The sequence below is a fragment of the Hypanus sabinus genome, unplaced genomic scaffold, assembly GCF_030144855.1.
Source record: "Hypanus sabinus isolate sHypSab1 unplaced genomic scaffold, sHypSab1.hap1 scaffold_497, whole genome shotgun sequence".
Taxonomy (NCBI): domain Eukaryota; kingdom Metazoa; phylum Chordata; class Chondrichthyes; order Myliobatiformes; family Dasyatidae; genus Hypanus; species Hypanus sabinus.
The window spans coordinates 186,603-203,701 of record NW_026781365.1 but is presented as its reverse complement, the minus strand read 5'-3'; the positions used below and the strand labels follow the sequence as shown (position 1 = coordinate 203,701).

Below are 17,099 nucleotides of genomic sequence, written 5' to 3'. Positions count from 1 at the left end.
ATTGCCTCGCGGAAACTTTCCCACTAAAGTGTCAATCTCCCGTCAGGGCGGAACAAATCCCAAAGTAAATGTCCGCTTTCTGATTTATTTCCATTTCCGTCCAAGGGAAGTTGCGCAGTTTGTGAAGCATCTCCTGAGGCCGGAGTCTGATGTATCACTGAGAGGTAGGAGGAGACCGCTCGGCCCATCGGCGATTCCGGGAGAGAGGAGGATGATTTTACTGAAAGGATGAAGATGGTGTGAGGGGGGCGGACAGGATGTTTGTCCCGGTGGGGACAGGAGGGGCTCATCTCTGGAAATGACTGAAACCCATGGTGGTGGCGAGCAGAGGGATTCACCACATTGGGGGGCAAACACCGGCACACTGTTACCCTGCAATTGGAGCCAATGGTCTGCGCAAAGTGACAATTATTTGGGTTTTGTTGACACTGTACCTAGAATATGGTGTAAAATCCCGCTCCCCATACTAACACGGGTTATACAGACGAAAGAACAAACTGCCGGAGGAACTCAGTGGGTCAGGCAGCATCTGTGGAGGGAAATGGACCCTTTTGGGCTGAGACCCTCCCTCTGGACTGAGAGTGGACGGGAAATAGTCAGAGAAAGGAGGTGAGGGGTGGGGATGGGGCAAGAGCTGGGGAGTGAGAGGTGGATCCAGGTGAGGGGCGAGGTGGGAAGGTGGAAATAGTGACGGGGGTGGGAGATGAGTGGTTGGGGCAACACGGGGCTGCAGAAGATGGAAATTAATTCCGTAGAGGATTAACAAAGAGGTTAGAGAGTATTTGTGATAGAGAGTGCAATGAAGATTCACCAGACTGATCCCTGGAGTGGTGGGGTCATCATATGGAGAAAGATCAAATGCGATAACCCTTTCACTTAAGACTGAGAGGTGAACATATTGATATGCACAACATCATTACCAGTTGAACCAGGGATCCCAGTCTCTGAAAAAGGGGATGGACTGTCCCGGACTGAGATGAGGGGAAATGTCTCCACTCTGAGGGTGGGGAATGTCCCTAAAAACACACGACAGAGGGCAGTGAAGACTCGGTGATCGTCCTCACATAAAACAGAGGCCGGCAGAAATGTGCAGACCAAAGGGATCGAGGAAATGAGCATTGTGCAGAAACAGGTGAGATGAGAGAGCAGCCGCCATTTTGTTGATGGTTAGAGGGGCTGAATGGCCTCCTCTTGCTGTCTCTCACTTGTTGTTTCAGTGTTCCTGTCCAGTGAGGCCGGAGGAATATGAATAGAAATTAGTGTTTATAAACATGGACTGATTTAAATGAATCCTCCACATTTCTGGTTTGGTTATTGTTATGAGTTAGGTTCTACCGCTGCCGCAGAGACAACAAATTTCATGACATATGCTGGTGCAATTAAACTTGATTCTGATATTGATATGGGAGACCCATCACCGGTCACCTGATCCCAGTTACCGTAATGTGAGATTGAAGCATTTTCTATTTATTGGTATTCCTCAGAAAAGGCAACAGTTAAGTTTCCTTCTGTGGTTCCAAAGCAGAAGCTCTGTCTGTCTAATATTTCCACACAATTAAAATGGGGATATTGTTTATTATCATCGTGTACTGAGCTACAGTGAAAATCTTGCCTGATGTACCATCCACACAGATCAATACATTACGACAGTACATTGAGTTGATATACGACAAGACAATAACTGTAACAAAGCATTATGGCTGCAGAGAAAGTGCAGTGCAGATAGACATCTGGTGCAGGGTCACGTCGAGTTACATTGTGAGGCCGAGTCCATTTTATCATTCATTTGGCTTATAACCGCAGACAGGAAGCCGACCTTGAGCCAGGTGGTACGCGCGTTAAGGCTTTTGTATCGCTTACTTGAAGGGAGAGCGGTTTTGCAGCAAGAATGTCCAGGTTGTGAGGAGCTTTGAGTACATTGCCTGCTTTTCCGAGGCAGGGGAAGTGTAGGAAGAGTCCATGGAGGGGAGGCTTGTTTCTCTGATGTTCTCGGCTCTCCTAAGTTCTCTGCAGTTCCTTGCGGTCATGGGCAGAGCAGTAGCCATACGAAGGCGTGACGTATCGACAAGAAGCTCACAGACCTCGGCCTTCACCCTGTCTTGTGCAGCTGGATCCTGGACTTCCTGTCAGATCGCGAGAATGGGCTCCCTCACCTCTGTCTCTCTGACCGTCAGCACACATACCCCACAGGGGTGTCTCCTTGCCCCTTCCTTTACTCTCTGTGCACCCACGACTTGTGTCGCCACTCACAGCTCAAATCTGTGAATTCAATTTGTTGACGACATTACATTGATTGGCCTAATCTCAAATAATAATTTTCAATCAATCTCCTGACAAGACTTGGTTCAAACAAACTTGTCACCCTTCTTCAGGAGATTAGTCAGCGGAAGAGCGATGCCAGCAAAGCTCTTACAAAGTTCTTACAATAATATCCAACCATTCCCAGAAACCTTCCAAGAGCCTTGTTACCAGTCGGAATAGAAACTTCAGAAAATTACCTGGACTTTTGCCTGAACAGAAGCCAACTTGACTTGACCTACAACATAGCCATCATAGGTCACAGTGGCATGGCCAAGTTCACTCTTAGCTAAGTTAACTGTAAGGCTGGCCTGGGAAAGCCTGTCAAACAGCTTTTCTACTGCAGAGATATGCTCTTCCGAAGTGTCACTCCCAGTGACTACGTCAGTAGAACAGGTATCTGTGTGTTCCAACTCTCGAATTACAGAATCAATCATTCTCTGGAATGTTCCTGGGGCATTTTTCATTCCAAACAGCAAAATATTGTATTCGTACAACCCAGATGGTGTCACAAACACAGAAATTTCTCTACCTCCGTCCGTCAACGGAACACATCGATAATCTCTCAACAGATCAATCTTTGTTAGAAATATAGCTTTTCCAACCTTACGATGCAATCATTCAACTGAGGGATAGGATAGACATCTGTTATTGTTACTGCATTTACCTTTCCATAATCAGTGCAAAATCTAGCAGTGTTATGCATATATAGTTTTAAATATATATGTCCCAAACTTAGGCGGTAAATGATACAGTCTTACGCTGGTGTGGTAAGGATATTCAGTTCAGTTCACAGGATTGAAGTGAGTGAGAAATTTGGCATTCAAGTAAACAGGTGTCGATGTTCTCCGAATCTTCCAATTTAGTCAAATGCGACCAACTAAAGAGCTTCATCTTCAAGTGAAATCTACCAACCCAGGCAAAGGTTTTCAGCAGATTTCACAGGGTTGCTCTCACATGCACTAATAGTCACAGACCGATTCATCATAACCGATCCTCAACCCCACACGCGAGGGCATTTAAAACTTCAGTGACAACTCTTCCCACTAGCCTTTGTGTGTCTGCCTGTCCTATGAAACAAACAGCAACGCTCCTTTAAATACCATTGTGCTGAACACCAGCTGTCCATCATGCAGGCCCTCTGCTCTATCTGTCTCTGTAACAAGCTGCTTGTGCTCGTCTCTCTCTCTCTCTCTCTTTTACAGACATGGTTCTTAGAGGCACAGTCCATAATCACAGGCCTAATAATACCATTGTTCAGCATATATTCAATTTCTTGCTCAGCCAATTTACACTTTTCTACATTCATGCAATATGTGTGTTGTTTAATTGGGTTGGATTGACCAATATCTACGTCATATACTGTGACCGTAGTTTGCTTGGGAACGATAGGAAATAAATCTTTATACTTCAGAATTAATTCCTTCAGCAGTTGTTGTTGCTTTGGCTGCAGATGAGCCAATTTGTTATCAATGATTTCTTGAACAACCGAGTTCATTAGCTTAACTGGGACAGTGTTTGGCTTGTGAAAAGTCTCGGACGAGTCAACTGTTTCATTCTCAGGGTTGCCAGGTTCATATGTTTTGACAACACTCACAGATGGTGCCTGCTTGTCAACATAAGGGTTTATCTTATTGATGTGTACTACCTGTGTTAATTTACGTTGGTCTGGTCTTTTAATAACATAATTCACATAGTTAACGAGAGATTATTTCTTGCGGTCCATTGAGTTTCGCCTTAAGTGGATTCACCCACATTGGAAATAAAGCAAGCACCTTATCCCCCACCTGGTATTTTCGTTCACAAGCCCGCTAATCAAACCAAAACTTCATTGTGTTTTGAGAAATCTTTAAATTTTGTCTTGCTAGACTACAGGACTGGTGTAGTTTGATTTTGAATTTCAAAACATAGTCTGACAGGTTAACATGTACATCTCCATCAATCCACTGTTCCTGTAACAAGGTCAAAGCTCCCTCACTCTCTGACCAAATGCAAGTTCAAATTGAACAATTGGTCATCATATGAGCAGCTTTCTTACAATAGTAACAAGTAAGACCAGAATATTTCTCCTTCAGCTGCTTCCCTTCATCCTTACTCGTGTCACTAGTCCCAGCTTTAATTTCTGGTTTACCCTGGTGATCCCTGCTACTCTTTTGGAAACTCGTATTCTGGGTAACTTTAACATTATGAGTTAAAGCAAACTCATCTGCTGATCTAGCAGACTCCTGCAAAGTGGCAGCATCCTTTTCATCTAAATATGCCTTTATGTCATCAGAGACGCATCTTTCAAATTGTTCAATTAAAACCAACTCTTTCAAGCTGTTAAGATCATCACTTATATTCTTATATGTGCACCAGTGGTCAAAACACACATACTTCTCATAAGCAAATTCCATATAAGTCTGCCTCACAGATTTCAAAATGTCTAAACTTTTGCCTGTATGCTTCAGGGACCAACCCATAAGCTTAGAGCACACCCTGTTTCACTATGTCAAAATCAGCTGCTTCATCAACTGTCAAAACAGAATATGCTTGCTGAGCCTTCCCCTTAATTACACTTTGTAAGAGAATATGCCAGTCCTCTTTTGGCCACTTTAAACTCTGAGCAACCTTCTCAAACAGCTGAAAGTATTCATCAAACTCTGCCTCGTAAAAAGGAGGTTCCAATTTAACTAACACACACAAAATGCTGGAGGAACACAGCAGTCCAGGCAGCATCTATAGGGAGAACCACAGTCGAACCACTTTCCTCATGTTTGTTCTACCAATTTAACTTACTGACTGGCCTCAAACTTATCACCAGAGTCTAATGCCAGATCCCTTTGCTGCAATCTCTCTATATTTTCCAGCTCTAACACCCTCTGTCTTTCTGCTTCCTCCCTCTGTTTTTCTGCCTCTCTAGCCTCAAACTGCCTCTGCCTTTCTGCAGCCTCCATCTTTAATTTTTCTATCTTGTACTGGACCTCCAGCTCGCTAAGATTGCTTTCAGAAAACACCTCCAACTCCTCCACTTTAAACACACCCTCAGATAAATAATGTTCTGCTATTATCCTCTTCATATGTGCTCTCTTCATTGTCAATTTCACCTTTTACCAATACTCAACAACTCAATCCTACTGGCATCCTCTAATGCCTCAGAGGTTGAGGCTTCCGGAAATCTATCAACATCTATTGATGCTGATATTCCACACACAAATAAATCAAAAGGGATTTCCCCAATGAAATCAATAATTAATCAATCAATATGCTCCCAAATCTGTTCATATCCAGGACACACCCCCAATTTTGTTATGAATCGTAACGCTTTAGAAACAAACCAGCAGCAATAGACGACACCTGAAGACTGTTTTTGATGATAAAAGGATCTTTATTAGAATCTAGTTATAATACAGTAACTTAAGCAAGAAAATCAGAAGTTATGTGTATATATGTGTGTAAATATAACTTCCAAACTATTAAGCTTGGGGGAAACAAGGCTTCAAGTCTTGATGTGTTAGAGTATGAAAGTTCAGTATAACCACAGAATAGGTGATGAGAGAGATATTTGTAATCCAGGGTAAATGGCGAGAGAAGGCAATTATGTCGAATTCCACAGGCTCCACTGTGGTAAAACGAGACAACAGTCGCTGTAGATTTTATGCTTCATCGTTCCAAATCCACATACAAATTATCACTGAAAGTGACTTGTCACAAGGGGTATCATCTTCAAGTGAATTATCACATCAAACCCAGACAAGGGTTAACACATAAGTGGTCTTCACAGGATACGCCAAATCCGATCCACACCTATGGATCAAACGAGGTGATAACCACACATTCGATATATGGTGAATCGATAATTAACCCACCCTTGTGGTCACAGGAAAGTTCCAAACAGTGACCCTCAGCCACTAGTTCCCCGGTTCCGATCCTTCCACTTTTCCTCCTTCCTCTCCGTCTGAGTGTCTCTGTCCTCAGTTAAAACTAAACAAGCTGTGAGCAAATTAAACAACCTGCAAGTCAGACTGACTCACCATCCTAATTTCTGTCTCTCTCTCTTAAAATGACAGTCCACAGCAAGCAAAACCTAGGGATTCATAATAACGACCACTCCCCATTGTGAACTGACTGGTGTGCCAGTAGTTGGGATGACTGAGTGAATCCTTTCCCAAATTATGAACAGATGAACGGCTTCTCCCCGGTGTGAACTTGCTGATGTCTCTGTAGGGTGGAAGAGCGAGTGAATCTCTTCCCGCATTCTGAGCAGGTAAACGGCTTCTCCCCAGTGTGAACTCGCTGATGAGTCTGTAGGTTGGATGACTGAGTGAATCTCTTCCCACAGACTGAGCAGGTGAACGGCCTCTCTCCAGTGTGAACTCGCTGGTGACTCTGTAGTGTGGATGACTTAGTGAATCCCTTCCCACAGAATGAACAAGTGAACGGCTTCTCCCTAATGTGAACTCGTTGGTGACTCTGTAGTTCGGATGACCGAGTGAATCTCTTCCCACAGACTGAGCAGATGAACGGCCTCTCCCCAGTGTGAACTCGCTGATGACTCAGTACGGTGGATGAATGAGTGAATCTCTTCCCACAGTCTGAGCAGGCGAATGGCCTCTCTCCAGTGTGAACTCGCTGATGACTCAGTAGGTTGGATAACTGAGTGAATCCCTTCCCACATTCTGAGCAGGTGAATGGCCTCTCCCCAGTGTGAACTCGCTGATGTCTCTGTAGGCTGGATGAATCAATGAATCCCTTCCCACAGTCTGAGCAGGTGAACGGCCTCTCCCCAGTGTGAACTCGCTGGTGACTCAGTAGGGTGGATGAATGAGTGAATCTCTTCCCACAGTCTGAGCAGGTGAATGGCCTCTCTCCAGTGTGAACTCGCTGATGACTCAGTAGGGTGGATGACTGTGTGAATCTCTTCCCACAGATTGTGCAGGTGAATGGCCTCACACTAGTGTGAACTCGCTGATGATTCTGTAGGTGGAATAACTGAATGAATCCCTTCCCACATTCTGAGCAGGTGAATGGCCTCTCTCCAGTGTGAACTCTCTGATGTCTCCGTAGGCTGGATGAATCAATGAATCCCTTCCCACATTCTGAGCAGGTGAACGGCTTCTCCCCAGTGTGAATTCGCTGGTGTCTCTGTAGGCTGGATGAATCAATGAATCCCTTCCCACATTCTGAGCAGGTAAACGGCCTCTCCCCCGTGTGAACTTGCTTGTGACTCAGTAGGGTGGATGAATGAGTGAATCTCTTCCCACAGTCTAAGCAGGTGAATGGCCTCTCTCCAGTGTGAACACGCTGGTGACTCAGTAGGGTGGATGACTGGGTGAATCTCTTCCCACAGATTGTGCAGGTGAATGGCTTCTCCCCAGTGTGAACTCGCTGGTGATTCTGTAGGGTGGATGACTGAGTGAATCTCTTCCCACATTCTGAGCAGGTGAACGGTTTCTCCCCAGTGTGAACTCGCTGATGTCTCTGTAGGCTGGATGAATCAGTGAATCCCTTCCCACATTCTGAGCAGATGAACGGCTTCTCCCCAGTGTGAACTCGCTGATGTCTCTGTAGGCTGGATGAATGAATGAATCTCTTCCCACAATCTGAGCAGGTGAACGGCTTATCCCCAGTGTGAACTCGCTGATGAGCCATTAGGTTAGATGACTGAGTGGATCCTTTCCCAGAAGTTCAGCAGATGACCAGCCTCTGCCTGGTGTGTTATGAACTGACTGGTGTGTGCACAGGTGGGAAGACTGACTGAATCCCTTCCCACACACGGAACAGGTGAATGGCCTTACCCAGTGTGAACTTGCTGATGTACCTTCAATCGAGATAACCGAGTCAATCCGTTCCCACTGTCTGAGCAGGTGAACAGCCTTTCCCCTGCGTAAAATGACAGACATGCCAGTTGGCCAAAGGACCGAGTGAATCCCTCCCCACAGTCTGTGAAGGACAGATGGTCTATTGAATCTCTTGCTCCACTTCTTAAGTATCTAGTCAGAGACAGCAAAACTGGTGTGCCGTGTTTGAGAGTCTTGGAGATAAATTCCTTCTCATTCTCAACCTGTAACAAGATTTACAAAATCCATCAATGGGTGTAGGACAACATTTCAGATGAGATCACTTGAGTTGCCAAGGTTTGAACTGGTATCACACTGTTACAGTGAGGTTCAACCCAAGTTGGAGAGAGAAATTATCTCCTGACTGGGCACAGTGCTGGTATCTGGAATGACCATCAATTTCCTCATGCTCTTGTGTCTCTATAGGAATGGGCATTTCTGCCATCTCCAATTTGTACCTTGGCTCAGTTTGACTCTATGCATTGGTATTATTCCCGGTTCCTGCTGAGCAGCATTGGTGCCTGGCCCCACAGTAACTGAAACAGTTTCATGCAAATAGTCTTTCTTGATGTGCAACTGGGATTTTCCTTAACTTAACGTGCCACAGTTTTAATGCCATATATAAAAAAAAATTCCTGCTGAGATGAATGGTTGGTCTTCACAGCTGTTAAAAGGATTTAGAATGAATTTTTGTATTATTTCAGGTTCTTGTTACAGTAATAGAAAATTACAACACAGAAACAGGCCCTTTTGGCCATCTAGTTAGTGCTGAACTACTTCAACTGCACACTCCCATACCCTTACCATTTAGGTACCTATACAAAGATCTTAAAAGCTGAAATTGCACCACTTGTGCTGGCTGCTCATTCCACACCCAGATGACCGTCTGTGTGAAGAAGTTTCCCCTCATGTTTCCCTTAACGTTTCACCTTTCACCCTTAACCCATGGTCGCTGGTTGTAGTCCCACCCCATCTCAGTGGTAAAAGCCAGCTTGCATTTACCCGAGCTATGCCCCTCTATCACAATCAAATCTCCCCTCAGTCTTTTATGTTCCAAGGAATAAAATCCTGACCTGTACAATCTTCCCTTATAACCCAAGTGCTCCAGACCTGGCAACATCCTTGTGAATTTTCAATGAACTCTTTCAACCTCTTTTACATCTTTCATGTAGGTAGGTGACCAAAACTGCACACAATACTCCAAATTAGGCCTCACCAATGTCTTGTACAAAGTCAACATAACATCCATCTCCTGTACTCAGTACTTTGGTTTATTAAGGCCAATGTGACGAAATCTTTCTTTCCGTCCCTATCAAACTGTGACACCACTTGCAGTGAATTCCCAGTGAATCTGTATTCCCAGATCCCTTTCTTCAACAGTGTTCCTCAGTGCCCTCCCATTCACTGTGTAAGACCTAGGTCCTACCAAAATGCAACTTGTCTCAATTAAATTCCATTTTGCATTACATAACCCATTTTTCCAGCGGGTCCAGATCACACTGCAAGCCGTGATAGTCTTCCTTGCTGTTCACTACACCCAAATCTTGGTTTCATCCACAGAGTTGCTGATCCAGCGAACCATGTTAACATCCAGATTACTGATATAGATGACAAACACCAACAGATCCAACAGTGATCCCTGTGGCACACCATTAGGCGCAGGCCTCCGGTCAGAGAGGCAACCATCTGCTACCACACTCTGGCTTTTCCCAATTTACTCATCCAATTTACTATCTCATCCTGAATGCTGAGTGACTGAACCTTCTTGACCAACATCCCATATGAGACTTCGTCAAGTGCCTTGCTGAAGTCCACGTAGATATCCTCTGCCTTATCTTCATCCACTTTCCTGATAACTTCTTCGAGAGACTCTGTAAGATCGGTTAGACAGGACCAAGCCATGCTGCCTATCCTGAATCAGTCCACATTGATCCAAATACTTGTATATCCAGCTCCTATATGTTTTGGTCATGTTCTGTACTGAAACATTTTTGGAAGTTTATTTTCTCTACAATTTCTAAAGTTTTAAAAATTAATTTACAACCTAATAAATTGACTGTTTTATTTGGCATAATCCCACAATATTTTCATGGTATTTCTCCATCAGACCAACATGTAATTGCATTTGTCACATTATCGGCCAGAAGGGCTATTTTGTTGAAATGGAAAGATGCTTCTGCTCCTACGTTGATACAATGGTTTTCTCAGGTGATGTTATGTCTTAGTTTGGCGAAAATCAGAAGTCAAACTTTTGATTCTCAATTTGATTTTGAGAAAAGGTGGAGTTCATTTGCCCACCTCTATCATCTGATTTGAGTTAATTAATATGGTTTCATTCTGATTTTTCTTTAAATGGATTTGAGTTAGTGGATTGATGTTTATTTTTTATGCAAGCGTGTATGATGTATAGCTCCGGGGTTCTGCTGCTAATGCTTTTTTTTGTTTTTTTCTTTCAGGGTTTTTTTTAGTTAACAGGGTATTTTTTTGCTTCTTTTTCTTTCAAAAAATATTCTTATAAATTTATTTTTTCTTATTATTACTGATATATTGCTTAGCTTTGTTAATCAGTTATTTGCTAATTTAATTTTTTATTGTACATAATGACATATCGACTTAATGTATCTTTTTTGTTAATCATCAATAATAATTTATTTAAAAAAAGATTTTAAAATGAAATATCTGCAACCTGCACACACTTTCCAATAACTTTCCCACTAGTGATATCAGGCTCACCAATGTATAATTTCCTAGTTTATTTTTAGAGTCTTTCTTGAACAGTGGAACAACACTGGCTGTCCTCCAATCCTCCAGTTCCTCACCTGTCACTAACGGGGATTTAAATATCTGTGCTTTGACCCCAACAATTTCTGCACTTGTCGTCCACAGGGTCCAAGGGAACAACTTGACAGGCCCTGGGAACTTATCCATGGTAATTTCCCTTAAGACAGCAAACACCTCCACCTCTGTAATCTGTACAGGGTCCATGGAGTTGATGCTGCTTTACCTCACTTCTATATACTGTGTCCATCTTCTGTGTAAATACGGAAGCAGAAAAATATCTCCCCCATCTATTTTGTCTCCTCATATTCTGATCTTTCAGATGATTTTTTTTTTCGCTTGCAATCTTTTTGCTCTCAACGCATCTGCAGAATCTCTGAGGATTTCCCTTCACCTTGTCTGCTGGGACAATCTCATGCCTTCTTTTATTTCTTTCATAAGTATTCACTTGAATTTCTTGTACCCCATTTCTTCCTATTTACCTGTAGCTGGTATGCACCTCCTTTTTATAGATCTGGGAGAGGAAAGCCAAAGGGCTGATAGACCTGCATAGTGGGAGGTGGGGGTAAGGGGGGGGGGTTAATCTAAAGTTGCAGGGGGAATGGGAGCCTGAATAACAGAACAGATATTGGAGGGGTGGTGGAGACAGATGTTGTTCTGTCCTCAAAGTCAGGAATGAAAAAGTTGAGCATTGTGCTGTGAATATGCTGAGCCCGGTATATTTCAATACAAGTAACAGTGTAGGACAGGTGGATGTGTTAAGGGCGTGGATCAACACCTGGAATTAAGATATCACTGTCATATTAAGAAGTTAGCATCTCGTAGGCCACTTGTGACCCTGGCTATTTTTTTTAAAGGTCATAGCATCCATGAGCTTGAGAATAAGAGTAGAAAGGCACAATTGCTTTCCCATGAGATAAGCTGAGCGGGTGAGCAGCCTTGGTGTGAGAAGCACATTGTGCCTTGTGTTTCTCATGGCTCCTGCAAGATAAGCAATTAGAGCGAGTGACTATTTACAAGGGCAGCAGACTTTGGGTGGTGGGCCTGTGTCTGTCTGCATCCACACATAGTAGCAAATAAAACTGTTATACAAACAATTTATGACTGATAAAGTTAACAATACCCATCTGTAGAGAAACTAAGGGGGGTGAACCCACAGGTATCTGTGTACATGACTGCATGATATAAAGAGAACTGTATTTGCTTCAGGAGAGAGAGACCCTCGAAGCAGCCTCCAAGAGAGAGTGCAACCCACGTGTGGAACCAAAGCAGATGGCCGAGATCTTAAATAATTTTTCATCTCTATTTACTCAGGAGATGGACAAAGGGTCTATGGGAGTGTGGGAAAGTGGCATTAAAATCCTAGACATGTACAGTTTAAAGAAGAGAAGTTACTTTGCTGTTCAACTTCAAACATAGAAGTCTACAGCATATTCCAGATTTTTCAGCCTAAAATGTGCCAACCATGTAACTTACTCTGGTAACTGCCCAGAATTTCCCCAGCGCATAGCCCTCTATTTTCCTAAGCTCCATGTACCTATCTAAGAGGCTGTTAAAAGACCCTACTGTACCTGCCTCGACCACCGCTACCGTCACCCACAACTCTCTGTGTATAAAAAACTTATGCCTGACATCCCCATGGTAGCTATTTCCAAGCACCTTGAAACTATGCCCCCTCAAGTTAGCCATTTCAACCCTGAGAAAAAAACCTCTGGCTATCCACACGATCAATACCGCTCATCATTTTATACACCTAAAAAAGGCTCTAAATATAAACAAGGAAATTAAACCTTGCTTTGAGGATTTGTGAGAAGTATAGAAAATTATGAGGGTATGGATCAGGTAAATGCAGACAGCTTTTTCCACTGAGGTTGGGTGGGATGATAACCAGAGGTCATGGGTAAGTGGAAGGTGACCATTTAATGGGATAGTGTGGAAAAGCTCTTTACTGAAATGGTTGGGAGAGTGTGGAATGAGATGCCAGCGCAAGTGGTGAATATGACCTCAAATTCACGATTAAGAGAAGTTTGATAGGTACCTGGATTGTAGGGTTATGGAGGGTGATGATCCCGGAGCAGGTAGTTGTATTAGACAGCTTAAATGTTTTTTCGGCATTGACTAGATGGGCCAAATAGACTGTTTCTGTACTGAACTTCTCCATATTTCTATGGCAGAGAAGTTGTCCAAACTTGTTTGGAAGGGAAAAGGTAGGAGGGACAATGGAGCTGCAATGGCTAGAGTTTCTGGGAACAATTCGGGAGCCGAGTGATTGATACATCCCAAAGAAGTGGAAGTATTGGAAAGGCAGGAGGACACAACTTTGGCTGAAATGAGAAGCCAAAGCCAACATAAAAGCCAAAGTGAGGGCAAACAAAAGAGCAAAAACTATTGGGAAGCTTTTGGAAACTAACAGATAATGAGTAAAAAAAAAAGTCAGATGAGCTCAAGGCTTGGAATTATGATTTGTAGTCATTAATGAGTCTTGGTAGCACCCAACAGTCTGAGGCATTCAGAGGAACAAAATGATCCGGGCCTCAATATCTCCTGAAAAGCACAGCTCCCTGCACCAGGTACCTTTCAGCTTTTATTTCGGCAGGCACATTCAAACTCCACACGCTCAAAATTTCATTTCTGAAGGCCTCCCACTTACCATTGCCAGAAAACAGCCTGTCCCAAACCACACGTCAGATCCTTTCTGATACCATCCAAATTGACCTTTCTCCAATTTAGAATCTCAACCCGTGGTCCAGACCTATCTTTTTCCATATTTACTTTGAATCTCATGGCATTATGATCACTAATGTCTGTCACCAGCCCTGGATCATTTCCTAACAGCTTATTGCACACTTCTGCATCGGGAATTCTACGTACTGAATAAGGGCACATTTGACAAACTCTACCCCATCTAGTCCTTTTACATTATGGGAGTCCTAGTCAAAATATGGAAAGTTAAAATCAGTTATTGAATCAACCTTTGTTTCTTGGCATGGTCTGTGATACCCAAGGACATAGGGTGACAGAGGAAATGAAACACATTAACATTAGGAAGGAAATGGTGTTGAGAAGACTGATGGGACTGAAGGCTGACAAATCCCCAGGTCCAGATGGTCTGCATCCTAGGGTATTAAAGGAGGTGGCCCTGGAAATTGCGGATGCATTGGTAATCATTTTCCAATGTTCCTTAGATTCAGGATCAGTTCCTGAGGATTGGAGAATGGCTAATGTTATCTTTCTTTTTAAGAAAGTAGGGAGGGAGAAAACAGAGAACTATCGACCTGTCAGCCTGACATCGGTGGTGGGGAAGATGCTAGAGTCCATTATTAAGGATGAAATAGTGGCATATCTCGATAGCAGTGATAGGATTGGGCCGAGCCAGCATGGATTTACCAAGGGTAAATCATGCTTGACTAATCTGTTGGAGTTTTTCGAGGATGTAACCAGGAAGTTGGACGGGGGAGATCTAGTGGATATAGTGTACCTCGATTTTCAGAAGGCATTTGATAAGGTCCCACATAGGAGATTGGTGGGTAAAATCAAAGCTCATGGCATCGGGGGGAAGGCATTGACATGGATAGAAAACTGGCTGGCAGATAGAAAGTAAAGGGTAGTGGTGAATGGGTGTTTCTCGGAATGGTAGGTGGTGACTAGTGGGGTACCACAGGGCTCGGTATTGGGACCACAGCTGTTTACAATTTATGTCAACGATTTGGATGAAGGCATTGAAAATAACATCAGCAAATTTGCTGATGATACTAAGTTGGGTGGTATGTTGGGTGACATGTGATGAGGATGTTAGGAGAATTCAGGGTGACTTGGATAGGCTGGGTGAGTGGGCAGATACTTGGCAGATGACGTTTAATGTGAATAAGTGTAAGGTTATCCACTTTGGGAGTAAGAACAGGAAGTCAGACTATTATCTGAATGGTGTAGAGTTAGGTAAGAGATCTAGGAGTCCTTGTTCATCAGTCACTGAATGTGAATGAGCAAATGCAGCAGGCAGTGAAGAAGGCTAATGGAATATTGGCCTTTATTACAAAGGGAATTTCAGTACAAGCGCAAGGAAATCCTCTTGCATTTGTACAGAGCCCTAGTGAGACTACACCTGGAGTATTGTGTACAGTTTTGGTCTCCAGGGTTAAGGAATGACATACTGGCTGTCAAGAAAGTGCAGCGTAGATTCACGAGTTTAATTCCTGGGATGTCTGGACTGTCTTACGCAGAGCGGTTATAGAGACTGGGCTTTTACACGCTGGAATTAAGGAGATTGAGAGGGGATCTGATTGAAACATATAAGATCATTAAGGGATTGGACAAGATAAAGGCAGGAAATATGTTCCAGAGTCCAGTACCAGAGGGTATGGTTTGAGAATAAGGGGTTGGTCATTTTGGACAGAGTTAAGGAAAAACTAAGGAGTTAAGGAGAGTTGTGGGGGCCTGGAATGCACTGTCATGGAAGGTTGTGGAGGCCAATTCTCTGGATGCTTTCAAGAAGGAGCTAGATAAGTATCTTATGGATAGGGGAATCAAGGGATATGGGGACAAGGCAGGGACCGGGTATTGATAGTAGTTGATCAGCCATGATCTCAGAATGGTGGTGCAGGCTCGAGGGGTCGAATGGTCTACTTCTGCACCTATTGTCTATTGTGATCTCCCGACAAATCTGTTCCTCCAAACACCACAGATTGTTGGGTGGAAACAAGTCCTAGTAATTGATTCAATATCATAATTCCCTGTCCTGAGCTTATCTGGCTTTCCTACGATGCTTCTTGCATTGTGATATACACAGCTCAGCACATTCATCGCACCATGCTCAGCCATTTGATTGCTGACTCTGTCTGAGGTCTGAACAACATCTGACTGGTGTCAGAAAACAAACTCTCCCTCATTATCACAAAAACAAAGGAGCTGATTGTAGACGACAGGAGGAATGGAGACAGACTAACCTACATTGACACCAATGGATCTGGGGTTCAGAGGGTGAACAGCTTTAAGTTCTTTGGTATAAAAATCACCAAGATTTCACTTTGTCTGCACATTCTGGCTATGTTGTGAGAAAAGCAAAACAGCACCTCTTTCACTTCAGACGGCTGAAGAAGTTTGCGATGGGGCCCCAAATCCTAATAACTTTCTGCAGGGACACAATTGAAAGCATCCTGACCAGCTGCATCACTGCCTGTTATGGGAACTGTACTTCCTTTAATCGCAGGAACCTACAGAGAGTGGTGTGGACAGCCCGGCATATCTGCAGATGTGAACTTCCCACTATTCAGGACATTTACAAAGCCAGCTGTGTAAAAGGGGCCCAAAGGATTTTGGGGACCCAATTCACCACAAACACCAACTGTTCCTGCTGCTACCATCCAGGAAACAGTACCAAAGCAAAAGGAGCAACAGGCTCCGGTCATCATCTTCCACCAGGTCATCAGACTGATTAATTCATGCTGATACAATTGCACTTTCATGTTGTATTGACAGTCCTATTTATTATTAATTACTATAAATTACACATTGCACATTTAGATGGAGATGTAATATAAAGGTTCCTACTGTTCATGTATATGAAGGATGCGCATAATAAAGTCAATTCAATTCAATCTCTCCACTATCTGTTCTGTCATTCTGCCTCCTATTCCCCTTACAATTTACATCACCCTCCCCCACACTAGCTCTAGCAAGCCTCACTGCTAGAATATTAGACCCCTTCCTGTTCTGCACCCCTAACTCACCAATCCCCTCTCACCCCTTTGACTTTCCTCTGCCAGGCAACTCCCCTCAACAGTTTCTAAAGTGGTCCCCCTGTGGTTATGGGGGATGGCCGCAAGAGTACTCTGCGATGGCTATTTAACCTCATTTCCTTTCCTGACTCTTACCCAATTTCCTGTGTCCTGCACCTTGTGTGTAACTCACCTTTCTTCATGTAATATCTATCACGCCCTCCAACTGCTGGATGATCCAGAATTCATCCATTTCAAGTTCCAACACCTTCAAGTGCAGGGTTACAAGCTGCAGCTGGATGCACATCTTGTAGGTGAGGGCCTCAAGGACACTGGAGGTCTCCTCACCTACCCACCAATGTCCCCCCTAATTTGTAATGACCAGTGTGCACATAAATCTTGTACTGTGCATTTTTAGCCAGTGACAAGATGCGCACAGTGAATTTTATATGGAGAGGCATTCATTTTAATAGCTAGCAAATCACTGTCG

The 17,099-nt window shown here is 43.5% G+C and overlaps 1 pseudogene; it reads right to left on the bottom strand.

The window, feature by feature from the left end:
- Window positions 1–5,630: 5,630 nt before the first annotated feature.
- On the bottom strand, window positions 5,631–13,919 carry LOC132389196 (gastrula zinc finger protein XlCGF26.1-like; annotated as a pseudogene).
- Between the last annotated feature and the right edge of the window lie 3,180 nt (window positions 13,920–17,099).